This window comes from Molothrus aeneus, chromosome 3 (assembly GCF_037042795.1).
Source record: "Molothrus aeneus isolate 106 chromosome 3, BPBGC_Maene_1.0, whole genome shotgun sequence".
Taxonomy (NCBI): Eukaryota; Metazoa; Chordata; class Aves; order Passeriformes; family Icteridae; genus Molothrus; species Molothrus aeneus.
This window is the reverse complement of record NC_089648.1, coordinates 3193256-3208318: the sequence shown is the minus strand read 5'-3', so window position 1 is coordinate 3208318 and position 15063 is coordinate 3193256. Positions and strand designations below refer to the sequence as shown.

At 44.6% G+C, this 15063-nt stretch overlaps 1 long non-coding RNA gene across 1 annotated transcript in view; it reads left to right on the top strand.

The window, feature by feature from the left end:
• The window catches only part of LOC136555146 (uncharacterized), a 435291-nt gene that overhangs the window by 374468 nt on the left and 45760 nt on the right, over window positions 1-15063 (top strand). The window contains exon 4 of the long non-coding RNA XR_010783432.1: window positions 5754-5817. This is a non-coding gene — a long non-coding RNA (uncharacterized lncRNA). The remainder of the gene's footprint in view (window positions 1-5753; window positions 5818-15063) is intronic.

Below are 15063 nucleotides of genomic sequence, written 5' to 3'. Positions count from 1 at the left end.
GAAATTAGGCATGTAGATCAGTCTTTCCAACCACAAATCCCCCAAAAACTGACACGAACATCTCCGAGTAATGAAGAGTTGCCATTCAGTCATTCTTGGGGATGCAACACGGGCTTTGATGTGCTGAAAGGGGCACAGAGTGATGGGCTTGTGGTGCCTCTCACCTGCTTGTCCACACTGGTGGTGCCACTGGAGGGGCCCATGGAGGTTGTCTCCACTGGGAAAATGCTGTTAGGAGCTGCAGGAGATGTTGAACCCCCTGGGAGGGAGCTGTTGCTGGACTTCCCCGTGGGGTTGTGTTGCTTCTTCTCCCCGGCACTCCTTTGGGCACGGGTGCTGAGGCAGCAGTGCCTGTTCCTCTCGGTGCAGGGCACCACAGGCCACGCCACAGGTGACACGTCTGGCTCTGGCAGAGCCCAGAACCGTGTCTGCCTCACAAAGAAGCCTCTGCTTTTGCTTTTTGTTTGTTGTTTTTTCCCCTCTGTCTCCGGCGCAGCCGGGGCGCCTCTCCTCCAGCTGTTCTGTGACACCGCGCAGCCATCAAACGCTGGAAGCCTGGATCAGAGAGCAGCAGTGACAGATTCCCTGGTGCAGGCAGGCCAGGTCCCAAATCTATTGTTCATACCAGAAAGCTCAGCAGAGTGACTTGACAGGTTTTTAAAGCACTGGAGAACTTCACCAGGAAGTTTTCTTCCTTTCCTGTGCCTTTCCCTCGCTCTGCTTGAAGCCAGGGGCTGAGCGTGTGCCATTTTGGCAATTAGCAAAAAGGGGGATATTGCTGGTTCTGAGCACAGGGAAAATCAGGTGTGTGGGAATCAGCAATCCCTCTGCATGCAGGGGCCATCACTGGGCTGCTTTGTACTATTGCATTCAGACACCGTGTTCTGAGCGTCTTTGTTATCGTCGCCTGATAAATAAACAGCCCTAAAATTACAGAACTTATTATGGTAATTGAGTGAAGAAAAGGAAATGCAAACTGTGCCTCGCTATCTATTACATTGCCACTGCTAAAGTTGCCTAAACCTGTGCTACTCAAATGATATTGTAATATTAGCCTTCTTTCTTTTTTCACAATGATTGTTTTCTGTCCATCTCAAGCTGGATGTCAGTTCATTTAGATTTACATCAAGTAGTAAATTAAAATAATCACTCAGCAAACACTCTCAGCTCAGTTTTCTCTTTCAGTCAGGAGTTGCGAGAGATGCTTGAAGCATTCAAGCAGAAAATATTGCTGTCTAGATATTTGTCCTCTGGGTGATAAAGGAGGCATTGTCTTGGGACCCACTCAGGCCTCGGAGCTGATAGTAGCTGTGCATCACAGCTGTGAAGTGCGCTTTGTTATGTGTCTGAGGATTAGGGTTCAGGACCTTGTTTTTCTTGAAATACCAGACTGATCAGAGCTGCATATGTTCGGGGGAAAGCAGAGGTCGATGGTTCTCTGTCCACATTTTTACTAGATTATTTTTGGACAGAACTCTGGGAGAATACCCTGCAGCTTAAACCATCCCAAGAGTTTTTCATATTCTGCATTATAACCGTCATGGAAAAAAAGGCTGTAGTTTATCTATCTGCATTTGAAACAAAAGGCTACAGCATCACAGACACGCTGGGCTTTGGACCCACGCTGGAGCAGGCTGAATTTTGCTCTTTTGTGCTCCATTTACAGTACAGCTGCCCATTTAGAAGCACAAATGCACCTTGATATAATAACCAAATTCAAAGAATGTCTGGCCTCAAGGGTAGCACAGACTGACAGTTAATCTTAAAGCAGGGGTGGTGTACAGAGCAAGGGTGTGGGGGGACAGAAAAAGGCTGTTCTGTGTTTCTCAGCTGTCTGTTCCAGAAAAAAAAATAAAAGTGGATTTCTATACACATTTTTTGCTATTAGAAGAATTAACCTGCATTTTTTTTCCCCACCCTAAACCAACCCCCCCCCAAACCAAAGCAGTGTTTATTTTGGCAAAGGTGGTATGGGTAGAAGTACTCATAGTGAAGATGCTGTGGTAAGTTAAGGCAATGCTTCCATGGCAGTTGAGGTCTGAGTAAAGGCTGCAGGATCTGGACAAGATCTGCTCATCCTCCTCTTTGTGGCAGCACAACGTGGGAGTTTGTGGGGAGGAGGCTTTGGGGCCAGACTGTTGTCTTTTGGTGATAGCACAGGATCTAACTGGATTTTACTGATAAAGAGAGGGCTATCTGTGGTTCTTTTGTTGCAAGTCAATGTGCACATACACATTGCAGATTCAGCTTTCAGTGTCAGTCTGAATCTCTCCCTCCCAGAATGGGGCTCTGATCAATAGGCAGAATATTGTCTTTGAAATTATCAGTGTTAATCATAGAACCCCACTGATGGGATGGGAGGGAGAACAGCATTTGCCCACGTGCAGGATAATGCCTGGGCGTTGCTTGGAAACATGTCAGTGGGCACAGCTTTTAACCCCATCAAGCTTCTGCGAAAATTCTGAGGGTCACCCATACATCTTTACCTTTAAAATGGAGCCTTTCCATCCACCATTCTTCCATGGAGCCCCATCCCTGCCCAGCACTGGGCCTGCACATCTCTACCATGGCTCTTCAGGTCAGTGGGATGCTCAGGTACTCCTCTCTCCATGGAAAACTGAACTTGGAACTGTACTCCAGGGCACTCAAAAGGCAGTTTGGGACATTAGTTTTGAGCTTAGGGGGTTTAATGAATGACACAAGGTTACTGTCATGACAAGGCACCAGCCTGGGCTCAGCAGTCACCAAACAGCTCCTGAACATGTTTGTGTCATTCCAGGCTTTTTGTGGATGCCATTGCCATTCAGAGGATGCTGTTGGCAATTTTCAGTTTTGCTGGGTGTGGCAAGAACAATCTAGAAGTATTTTTTCTGCCTAGACAAACCAGTTCCCAAGACACAAAAAGAAGCAATTGGAGCAGGACATGGAATGAGGAGCCTTGGTCAGAGATGGACCTGCGTAATCATTGTTGGAATGAAGCTCCAGGCTGCCAGTTTAGTTCCCCGTTTGTGTTCTCCTCCTCTGTGCTGCTGGACACTGCTGCCCTGTGCTCCTTTCCTGAGGATTTATCTTCAGCATGTGCATGGATCAGGTCTGTGCCACGTTGAATGGGGGAAGTGATTCCTTGTCACTTCGTCGTGGCCTGGCAGAACTGATTTGCTGCAGTTGTGCCTGCAGAGAGCTGGCATCATGTGAAGGCATTTATCATTGGAGATATGCTGATAGCAAACCTTCAAAAAAATCATGGGCTAGCAGTGAATGTGCCCTTTGTTTATAAGGAGTCTCTTATATTTAGGTATTTTCCTTCACTTCTGCTTCCTCCTTTCTTAGGAAATGACCATGGGGCACTGAACTCTGCTTTTGTGCTCTTAGAAATCCTCCCTGATTATTTTATTTGTCTTCTTTTTTTTTTTTTCTCTCTCACTAGATTTTTTTTAAATGCAATTTGGTTTTCTTTTTCCATGCTTTGAAAAGGTTTGTTTTACCCTTCCTCACTCATGCTAGCCCAGCTATCCATCAGGCCTCTTTTTGCCTCGAGTTGTTGCTACTGATGGGGTTCCTTTATTACTACACCTTTCATGTGTTTTTCCCCTTCTTTCCTAAATTTTCTTGTTTGTCTGTCTCATATTTATCTTCTTCCTATATCCTGGTAAAACGTATTAGAGGTGCCACTTACTTTCCTCTCTAATCCCTTTCTCACCACATCCCCTCATGACTTTGGGAGGATTTTTAACTGAAAATATAAATCAGGCTCCTCTTCCAAAGTTGGACAACAGAAAGGGAAGTTCTCTTGCTGATTACATTTAAAAAAAAAGACAATTTCTCGAGTGAAGGAAAAAGAAATCCTGCTGGGGTAAAATCAGCTCCTGGTGTGAACACCAGGGAGGCAGAAACATGAAACCTTCCTCTGCTGGTACCTGTTCCCTCTGCTCACGTGGTGGAAACAGAGGGGCCAGGACATTTCAGAGTGAAAACTGTCATACCAGTAAATACATTATCTTCAAGGGTTTGTATCAGCTGAAAACCAAGTCTCAGAATTTAACCTGATTTGAGTTTTTATGGGAAGAAGTGTTCACACAGGCCTATTGTGATGCTTTCTGAATTACTTGAAGCACACATTGTTTTCTAGATATCTCAATACCAGTAAGAATGTGGAATAGCTGAAATTATCAAAATATTGACATAAAACCCTATACGAAGTGTGGCACTGTTTTTTGTGAGTGGTGTGGCTTGGGTTTTTCTGCTGCTGTCACCAACCACTGCCATCAGAGCCCTGCGTGAAACCAGGCACAGGAAGGGGGAATTCCCCTCGTTCTTTTCAATTAAAAGAAGAAAAAAAAAGGCAAACAAAAAAAAAGAGAGCTAATTTCCTGACTGCAGGAAAAGAACTGCTGGGGTAGAAGGTTAGCAAGGCCTCTGGCTCCTTGTGTGGAGCTGAAGAGAGTATTCAGAGAGTTCAAACACAAGTAGGAGATCTCTGAGCGCAGGAAACAACAACGAAGTGCAGGGTGGGAGAATTCAGCAGAGAGCAGGAGGGCATTGCCTTACCCCCTGTGCATGCAGCCCTGGCAGGAGAGGGATCCCACAGATCCTTATGGTTATAAGCTCTTGCTAATTTGAGAAGCGTCAGGAATGGCAGTGGGATTTTCCCCTCAGCTGTTGGGATCTCGGGGTGTGTATCCGATTAGATGGCGCCTTCCAGGAACGTGAGCAGTCTGTGACAAAGTCTCTGTGCAGAGCCTGGCAGAATGGCATCACTTTGCTAGAAATAAAGGATCTTTATTTGATTTATTTGATACCTAACATCTTTGTTAGGTGTCTGTGTTGTGGCTGCTGCTGTGGGACATGAAGAACTGCACCTGTTTTCTGGTCTAGCAGTTGTGAATTGACATCAGGATAATAAATGCACCCTTCCCTGGTGCCCTCCTGCTGGAGATCCGCAAGGATCTCTGATGTACTTCTAGTTCAGTCTTAGGAAATACTGGAAGTATGCAAGCTGTAGGGAAAACCAGGTGCCTTGCATCTGAAGGCTTCCTCCCTCTAATAACACAAATGTTACCTTGGTTTCTCCTTGACAGTGGGCCCTCAGGTTCCCTTTTGCATGGGAAGTCAGGCAGTTTCTGAGCAGTGCCTGCATATTCCATGCTGAAAAGGCAGCCTTGGCTGCAGCTGCTACCTGGAAATCCTGAGGCCGTTGTTTTCCTTATTTCATCTGTTGCTAGTCAGCTGGAAAGCACAGTGACCTATGAGTAATGTGGTCATCCCCAACTCATGCTGATAAAACCTTTACACTGCTGCCTCTTGCCATCTCTCCTTCTCTATCTCTCTGAGATGTTCTGATCCAATCTTGACTTCCTTTGAGGTAGGGCATTCTGTCTTAATACCCTAACCCCCTTGGAGAGTCAGAGAGAAATGATTTTGAGATGGTTTTTTGTTGTGTTTTTGACTGATCGACTTGTCTGCAGGGCTTTTATACCAGAAAGGATGGGACTCTGTGGCCATAACCCTGGGACCCTTTAGGACACTGCTCCTCTCAATTAGTGGCTGCTGCTGAAGGCAGAGCTGAGGAATTTCCAAATCCCAGGCTATCAGTTTGGCCCTATGGGCAGCAAACCACCAGGGGCAGCCCCCTAGAGTTGGGAAGTAGCAAATCTCAATCTGTTTTTGGTTTCTCCACCTACTGGGCAGTCACCTGGCATGTCTGTAATTCTTGTTTCCATCACTGATAAATTTTCCTTGTTTACTCCTTACAGATCAGCATGCTGGATTTTATGGAGCATTTCTGGAGCTGAGGGACAACTGTCTGGGAATTTCCAGGTAATTGCCATTTCTTCTGCTTCTTTCATGAGCTGCTCTGGATGTTGTGACCTTCTCCTTGATCTCAGGCTGCAGGTCTCTCTCCTAATCCTCCCAATTGGCCACCTCATGATTAGATTTTGTCTTGAGTTGCATCTTTGAATGCAAAGTGAAGGATGTTCTGGGTCCAACCAGAAGAATTAGACCAGGAACCTACAGACTCCCAGTTCTTACTGAGGGGATTTTGCTTGCACTTCCTAAAGATATAAATGGTTGAGCACTTGCTGGATAAAGAACTGTTTCTGTCTGTGTGATCCCACCTTACCTGTGCTTAGTGTTGGAACTCAACTTTCTTGTCCTGACAGGAAAACTGTCCCTTTCTGACTGCACAGTCTTCACCTATTTATCACCTTTTTAAAGGGCTGAGATTTACCATGGATTTCAGTGGTTGGTTCTAGTCTGTTTCATATTTACATCATCCTAATTCCTTTAAGAGACTCCAGATTCAAGTGAGGCAGGGTTACAGAGGGGACCTACAAAAGAGCACTGGGTGTGATGGTTTGAGGGCCACCACACCATGGGCACACCAAGCCCCAGCCCTGGCAGCAGCAGCAGCTTTGTGCCCTGCCTGACAAGGTTGTTCAGGACCCAGAGAAAAGCAGAGTGTTTTTCAGACTGGCACTGGTCCATCCTCAGTATGATAATGTGGGTATTGTGAGTTCCTTGGGGCAGGGACTGTGGTTTTCCATATGTCTTGAGTTGCTCCAAGATTGTGGCTGGCATTCTGTGAACCAGAGCTAATAAATCAAAGCCAGTTTTTCCTCATGCGCTTCAAAACCTACTCCATTTTGGAATGGGAAAACCACGTACTGCTCACTGCAGGCTTTGTCAAATTATTCCTCCCCTTCACACTTGGACTCTTCTTCATTTTCCACACACTTAATACTCACCCAGCTCCTTTCTGTAACTGGCAGCTGATCCAATTACACACTAGAGGTAGAAATACTGAAGTCTTACAGTTCAAATGTGGAATGATATGCATAGTCACTTTGTCACTCAAATCCTTAAAAAAAAAAAAAAAGGAAAGGAAAGAAAACTCAGACTGGCTGGCCATAATTAAGGACAGAAAACAGAGCACACAGTTAATATGTCCCTGGTTTGCCAATACTGGGATGTCACAAGTCCCAAGCCAAAGCCATGTGGATTCCCAGATAAAAATGCTGGCTTTTTTACTTCTGGGGCTACAGTTCAAATCCAGCTTAAGGTTCTAAATGAGATGAGACCCTTAACCTATGCCAAAACTGGGGATCCCTCCAGGTCACAGCTGAGGTTATTGGCAGGTCACTGTGATTAAGCCTGTCTTCTGTTGCCTTCAGCACACTTAATGGCATAAATAAAGAGATTGAGGTCCAAGCCCTGCCACAATGCCAAGAAGCCTGAAGTATTAGAGATGATAACAAAGGTCTGGCAATAATGACCCACTTTGAGTTAAAGTTAGGATGAGCCTAAGAAGTAACCCTTGCTCACCCTGTTGCCATTGGACTACTGTGTGTGTTGTATATAATTCTGCCTGCTGCCAGAATTGCATTTTTGGAGAATTCTGGTCCAGATTCTCAGCTGGATTTGTGTTCAGACGGCATTTTGCATTCAGCTTGTAAAACTGCATAGCAGTACCAAAAATGTAGGAACCTTCAAAGTCTCTAAGCTCCTTCAGCTCCCACCAGAGAGCCAGAGATGAGAATCCCACATGACAAAAAACAAGCAATAATTAAAAATCCCTATTTTGCCCAAAGAATTCCTTTGTTCAAGGTATGTAAATGTCTTTGCCTGCTTGTAAGTTATTTCATTTTTGATAGTTCCTTAGCTCAGTAATGTGAGCTTGGGAATAGAGGAGTCTGAAAGGAGTGTTACTCTGAAACAAAACACCTGTCTTTCAGTCAAGGCTAAATTGACAAGCAACAATTTAGTTGTCTAAACTCAGAGCTTTCAGGATTTCAGACTGCATAAATGTCAAGATGCCTAGGTAGGGCTCAAAGGTGAGCGACAATGTAGGCAAATATACATTGGAACTTCAATTATCCAACCCCGATCACTCTCAGTTACCTGAAGTTTAAACATGTCTGCTTTCACTCTAGTTTCTACATTTTTCTGTAAAAACCCTTTGTACTGAGTCACCTGTCTTTGCCCAGTGGAGTCTGTAAAGTTTTGAGAGCTTGTCTCCTGGGGAGCTTGCTGTGTCTGCCAGATCACAGCCCCTCTCTGATGGAGCCTGTAATTATTCCTTCATGTCACCTGGTGCATTTGGATAGAAGTATTAAAATCAATAAAATACTGTTTTCAGCTTTGCTGTCCCAGCCACATTCCCCTTTTACATAGGCTTGGTGTCACTGAGGCACCTTCCTCCTGCCAAAGAGTGTACCTGCATGGAAATGCATTGAAACCTGATTTGAAATTCTTTAATGATTCCCTGAAGGGAGATTGTGTCCTCTGATGAGCAGGGCATGGACTTTGCTACTTAGCAATAGTCACCATTATTGCACCAAATTCTTCCCTTCATTGCTCTCCTGTAAAATCTTTGGCATTGACTGACATCCAAGAGCCAAATATGCTTTGATTTCCATGGTTTAGAAGGTTATAAAGCTGCTGAGATCCCAATCAAGACCCTCTGAGAAATTTTGCTTTACATTTTCCTGACTTCAACACTTTTTCTCAATACATGCCAGTTCTTTTGAGGGGTTTGCTGTGATTTGAGAGGTAGCAGTTCACATTGGCAGGTCCCTACACCAGCTACAGAATTAAAAGTTTTGAGCTGGCAGGAAAGTATGTGAGACCTCCTTCCCTCCTTTTGCATCTTTATGTTTTCCAGCCTCATTTTCACCCCATTCTTGCCTTACACTTTCCACTTTTAGTTTCTCCCAGTGCTCCCTAACATCATCTGTTCTCTCTGAGGGGTGAAGGGAGTCCCTTTCCTTTTCTCCTTGCTCCCCAGCAAGCGTTTTCCTCTTTCTCCTTCAGGGGAGGCATCTAAACCAGAGTAAGGAGAGGAGATTTTTGTCTCATCCCCCAGAGAGAATCTGAATAGGCCAGTGTGCTGGGCAGAGCCTTCTGGAAATGAGGGATGGAATGCACTCATCTGGGCTGGGGTCCCCTTCCAGAGACACATTCCATGGTGGCACTGGGGGGTGAAAGCTGCTGTGCAAGTGCTGCCTCCTCTGCAGTGCGGGATTTTGGTGTAGGATGAGCCCCCTGAACAATAAACCAGCCCCCCTGAGGAAGAAAAAGGGGATTTCAGGCCAGGTCAGGCAATGTCTGCCTTCCCTTTAGCTGAAGGCAAAGAGCTTGATCCCAGCAGAACAAATGGCATAAGACATGGAGGATCCAGCATTGCACAGGAAAGTGAAATCCTGTTCTCCACTGAAAGCAGAGTTGCACAACTGAACCAAAAGGCAAAATGCAATCCAGTCATCTGTTGCTTTGGGAATGGGAAGAAAACAAAATTAAATGGGGATATTAAATTGTAAGTTTTGTGGGTAAAGAGAAATCTCATTTGCCTGGCAGCAAACTAATATTGCCAAGAAAATACAGCAGCACAAGAAGAGGAGAGAGTGCCCATTTCAATGTTTAGGAAGTTCTGGTGTCTTAGGTGTTTCATGGCCATCAAAAATTGAAATAAATTAAAGTTCCACTTTAATTGAATTACACAATGACATCAATTTAAACATTAGTAAACAGATGCAATTCTGTGCAATGCTTTAAATTGCATTTTCTCACATATGCATTTAATTTAAATTTATTGAGATGGTTATTTATGTTAATAAAATAATTAAAAGCAGTTATTTAAGACTAACTATGAAGTAGCTGTGTAACTACCTATATTAATAAGACAGTTAGTTAAGGGATAATGTCTATTGCTTTATGGTGTAATTGCAATAAACAGCTGCTGAGTTTGATTAAGAGCTGAAGTGGAGCTAAAGTGTTTGAGCAATCTCAGAAGCTATTTGTTGTAAGTGTACTACAAAGCAATAGCGATTATTCCTATTATACAAAAAGCCATACCATAAACATTAAAATATAGCACATAAGTAAGATGCTTTTTTCCTCGGTTGTTCCAGCATCTCCATGGGAATGGTGGGGCTGGAGAAGGAGAGCTGGGCTTTAGTGGAGAAGGGGCTTGGGAGGGGCAATAATTTTGTCAGTTTTGCTCATACCCAGGTTCACCCTGTGTGAGAAAACCAGGGAGGGCTCAGTCTGTGCTGGTGAGCTGTGTTTTTTCAGGGGTGCCATCATTTGAAAGTCTCTGGCTGAATCCCTTTCCAATTTTATAGGAAAATTTCAACCATGGCTCCAGGTCTGACAGGAATTTGTTCAGCTTTTTGTTGGAGTATGAACAGAAGAGTTGAACATAAAGAAAAACCCCTTTTGTAACTTTGACCATGCAATGGGCACTGCCACTCCATAACTCCATCCCTGACATATGGACACTCAGTTCCCAGAAATATCCTACTTTATGGCACTGACATACCAAAACCACAGATCATTAATTTCAGTGGGATCAAGGAAGCAAATATTGCCATTATTTACAAATTCCGTATTTTTCTGCTTCTGGACTTGTAAATAAGACATTTGCCCTCAAAATTTCTGCCATGTTAGTGTCCCACAAATTTCATAGCAAGTCAGGAAAAGAGGGGCTTAATTACTTAGAAATATTTTTTTATTTCACCTTTAATTTGAGAGCACCTTTGAATGGTGAACTCTGATGCTTTGATTGAGGCACAAATGGACAGGGCAATCCTCGGCCTTCTGCTGCTCCTCATTCCTGTACCTCTCTCAGAGACTGGCAGGGCTGTGAAACACTGCCAAGCAAAATACAACCAACAGGGATCTTGCATATTTAGGGCTTTGTAATCAGCTGGACAAGTCCCAGAACAAGAGTTTGTGGGGTTGGGGGTAAGACTGTGTCCTGGGTGTCCCGGTTCAGGCCCTGAGCTCCTTTTGACATTGTTGGGAATCACTCAGGGAAGTTCTCACTTTCAGCCAAACCCAAACATCCCTGGGAAAGGCGGGTGGGTCCATCCCTGTTGTAAACCAAGCTCAGGGAATATCCTGGTCCATGTGATCAAAACCCACCAGCCCATTTGCATCAGGGCTGAAGGGTTTTCGCATCCAGATGTTAAAAGTACAAAAGGGAAGAGAAGAAAGGTGTCAGCAGCACAGTTACACTGGTTTCCTCCTGTCTCACAGCCTATACTGGAAGAGACAAGGTATCTCTGACCAGCCAGTTGTGTGTGAGGGTTTAAAAAAGCCAACAGGAAGAGGTGGCTTGCAAAGTCTGATGCACCACGATTAATCCAATTGCCAGCTCACTGCTAACCTTGTGTGGAATGGTTTTGCTCCTGGTTTATGGAGGAGGCAGAGGTGTCTGGGCACTGAGGAGGTGTGTGTGCATGGCAGGCAGGCTGGGCACAGTCACTGCTGGCAGAGCACCGCTGCCGCCGGGATCTTCCCAAATAACGCCTGGCGGGGCCTGGGATGAGCGTGGGACCCACTCGGCTCCTTCCTCGGGAGAAGCTTAGGCAATGGCAGAAAAGCCCACCCAGTGTACTCGCCTTGTTAAGCTGCTGGGGCTTGCAGGCCTTCCTAACTCTGCCCTGGGGAAAAACTGTGTAACAATGGATAAAAGACTTGGGCCTCCCAGCTTAGTTACAAAGGATTCTCTTCACTCATCCTCTTAGTGAGAAATCCAGTTGAATGCTTTTTGAAATCTTTCAAATATTAAAAATAAAATAAATCTTCTTATTCTGTTTCCCGGCAAGATTCTTGACTGCAGTGCCATGTTGTCACACACTTCAGGTCCTTTAAAATGTCGAAAGGACCCCCCTCAGTGCTGTGGCTGTAGCCAGGTACGCAGAGAAAAGGTTATTCAATTCTTTGTGTGCCTTCAGAAAGTTAAAGGGAAAAAACCCAATGAGCCCTGACGGGGGGAAGATGTAGTGGATATTAAAATAATTGGGTGTCAGGCTGCAGAAGGCTCACCTCTACTACCTGGCTTGGTTGGGATCTGCTTTAGAAAATAGCTGGTTGGTGTTTGTTTGTTTCAGCCAGAGAGAGAGAACTATTGCTGCTTCACCTGGGCACAGGAATCACTGCAGTTTGTTGCTCTGAGCAGTTACTGCAGAAAACACTTGTCAAATATGTTGTGAAAAAAGCCAAACACTCTTCTGAGCTGCCTGAGAAACTGGTTTGCCTTCCATTCCCTTCTCTCCTGAAGTGTTACCTGCTCCCTTCCCTTAGTGCCAATGTCAGCCTAGAGATAGATGCACGACTCCCTCTTGGCACGGGCTTCCAGCCCAGAGGGGATGTGATATTCAATATGTGATCTTCACTAACACTGAGGTCACTTAAAACCTGCAAGAGTTGGGAAAATGAAAGCTGTCCATGTGGGCCATCATCAAGGGAACCATCAAGTGATTGCTACTTGTGATCTTAGAAGTCAGATTTGCTTGCACAGAAATCTTTGCCCACGCACATTGTTGTCATCCCCCTGTAAAGACAATTTCTTCATGGGAAGCTGTTTCAGGCAATAGAGGTTTGTTCTCTCTGCCTTGCTGTCTCCTTCCCCTCACAAGGAGTGGTTGAATATTCAGCATTCCCTGATTTTAAACTCTCTCTTTATAGTCTTTGGTGCTTCTCAGTCATTTCTGAGATCATGCTGGTGTGTTCCTCTACCACTTTGAGTTAGTGCACATGGGAACCTGATTCTCTTAAAGGGAGGAATTTCTTACTAAAGTTTATTTTTGGATTCATATAAAAAACATCCACTTGCTGGTAAGGTTAGATTATTTTTAGTTTGGGGTTTGGGTTTTTTTGACATCTTGCTATCTCTGGATTTAGCATTGGTTCATTAGTTAAGGGAATAAGCAGCCATATTTCCTATTATTCACATTTTTATAGTGTATTCCAAGCCCTGTATATCCTGAAGCTTGTTAAATAATTCTCTATCCTTTAAGAAATTCCCATTAATCTATGACCAAGAAGAGCATAATAAGTTAGTTAGTCATCATATATAAAAATCTGAATCATTTTTACAAGTATCTTTAATGGCTTTCTTTAATTACGTGTCTTCATAAAACGCTACCCCTCTCGAACACAGCATCCTTTTATTCTTCAAGAGGATCTCATTTCTGAAACAACGGAAATTAAGGCACTGATGCTTTATTTGGGCAAATGAACAGAAGAAACCACTCACACAGCTCTAGCAGAAGGTACAGGAATCATGTGTTCTATTACCTTGTCAGCTACCTTGATATTGTTAGGAATATTTTCCAAGTCAGCCCAGTGGGCTGCTAGGGTCAGTGTTACACTGACAGCAAAGTGGACTGGGATGGGATTCTGGCAGCAGCCATGGGGAAGTGAGATGCCCTCCCTGCTGCTTCTGACCTTGCCTCCATGTCCTTGGCTCAGGTTCCGTGGTGGTTCCATGGTCACCAAGGCAGGAACCCCCTTGCCATTGTCCCGCTCTGAGGAGCGCGGTGATCCCATGTGCTCAGCAGCACCCAGGGGCGATTTTAGGGTCGGGGAAAGTTGTAGCCTCCTCATTCTCTGATAAAATGCAGATCTTCAAGTGGGCAAAAACCTTCCCAGCAGGGCCGGGCGGGTGGGCAGGCCCAGCCCTTTCAGGGGCAGCTCAGGCTGCTGGGGATTAACATGGCTGGGAAGCCACAGCCGCGATCATTGCGTCACCCGCTCCTTTCTCCTTGTTCTTTGTTAATCTAAGTCTGAGTTTGCCACCTTAAACCCACAATAAAAGGCAACATTCACTGCCCTGCCACCAGAGCTGTGCTGGACAATGTTTTCAAACCTCATTCAAAAGGCATCTCCTCTGTGTTCATCCATCTTCCTCTGAAGGCACCAGAGGCTCTGAGTAAGGGATAAAAAGGTCAAATGTAAAACAGAGGCTGTCTCTAACCCTTCATGGCCTCTTTAAACCCCTCCATAGTCCATAGGCTGAGAAACACTGAAAAAGGAAGGATGGTACTGAAGCCTCTTCCTCCCCTGTTTTATTTCAGGTCAGGTAACCTTGCTCACTCTTGTAGAAAGCCTGAGGAGCTCCATGAGGGATTTAAAGAAGAGATCTTCCTCTCCTGTTCAGGTGAATAGTCATGAATTAGACTCTTGGGAGACTAAAGCAGTATAAATACACAAGGAAATCTTTTGATTACACGTAGTGTTAAAAAATGCTAAAAATACTTATACTACAGTTAGTGTTGAATTTTTATGTATTTACTTATTTATCTTAATTTATGCCATTTTTTCTCCCTTCCCTGGGAAGTGAAGACTATCAACAGATAAGGGAGAGAATTTTGTGTTTTTGTATGCAGTATGAGTCCAGTACTTGGCCAAGACCCAGATCTATTGTGGCAAGAAAGTAATAGCTGAACTAACTAGGGACTCAGACTCTCTGGCCAGCATCCAAGAAACATTAAAAAATGTAGTACTGCACATAACAAGTAGGAAGATGCATGCAAATGTTGATGTCTTATTGAAAACTGTAAAGTTATTAATATGTTGGGTTTATAGACGTGCATTTGATTTTCAAACCTGCTGCCGTAGTTCATGCCCTGAAATTACCTGCTGCACTCCATGTCTGAAATAATATTTAAAGTAGTGTCACATTGGTGAGGTAGTTGTGGAGAAAATGACACATCTGGATCCCTGGAGTGTTTCTCTTGGGAGCACCGAGACAAAGTGGCAGGGGTCCAGTTCAGCTCTCAGAACAGTCTCTAAGCATTGGTCCCATTTTTTTCCTTCCCTGTGTCTTCCCCCCAAGCAAGTGTTGACCTCGTCACAGGGTAGGAGGGTTCACTCTCTGTTGGTTCATGTGAAAGGTGTGGGTCAAGAGCCTTATGTGGTGCCCAGGGATCTCCTAAAGCCTTTTAGAAAAGAGATCCCAAGAGCATTAGGGGTTGGCTAATAGAGGATTTAGGATGACTTTGATGCCCATGAAGTATGAAACTGAACTGTATCAGTTTGCTGGTATCAGGATGGGTATCCTGATGGGTGCAGGATACAGCTCATATTATCTCACTTGTGCTTTTTAGGAAAGTGTTGAGTTTTTCCTGTAGGTCTGGTTTGTCCCCCAGCCCTGGTAGGATATAAAAGGTGGTTCAGCTCTGGCCTTGCAGACAGTCCCCTGAGCAAAGTGTCTGTGACTCCACAAAGCTACTGCCTAGGAGAAAAGGTGAGCAGAGATGCTGGAGCCTCTGTTCC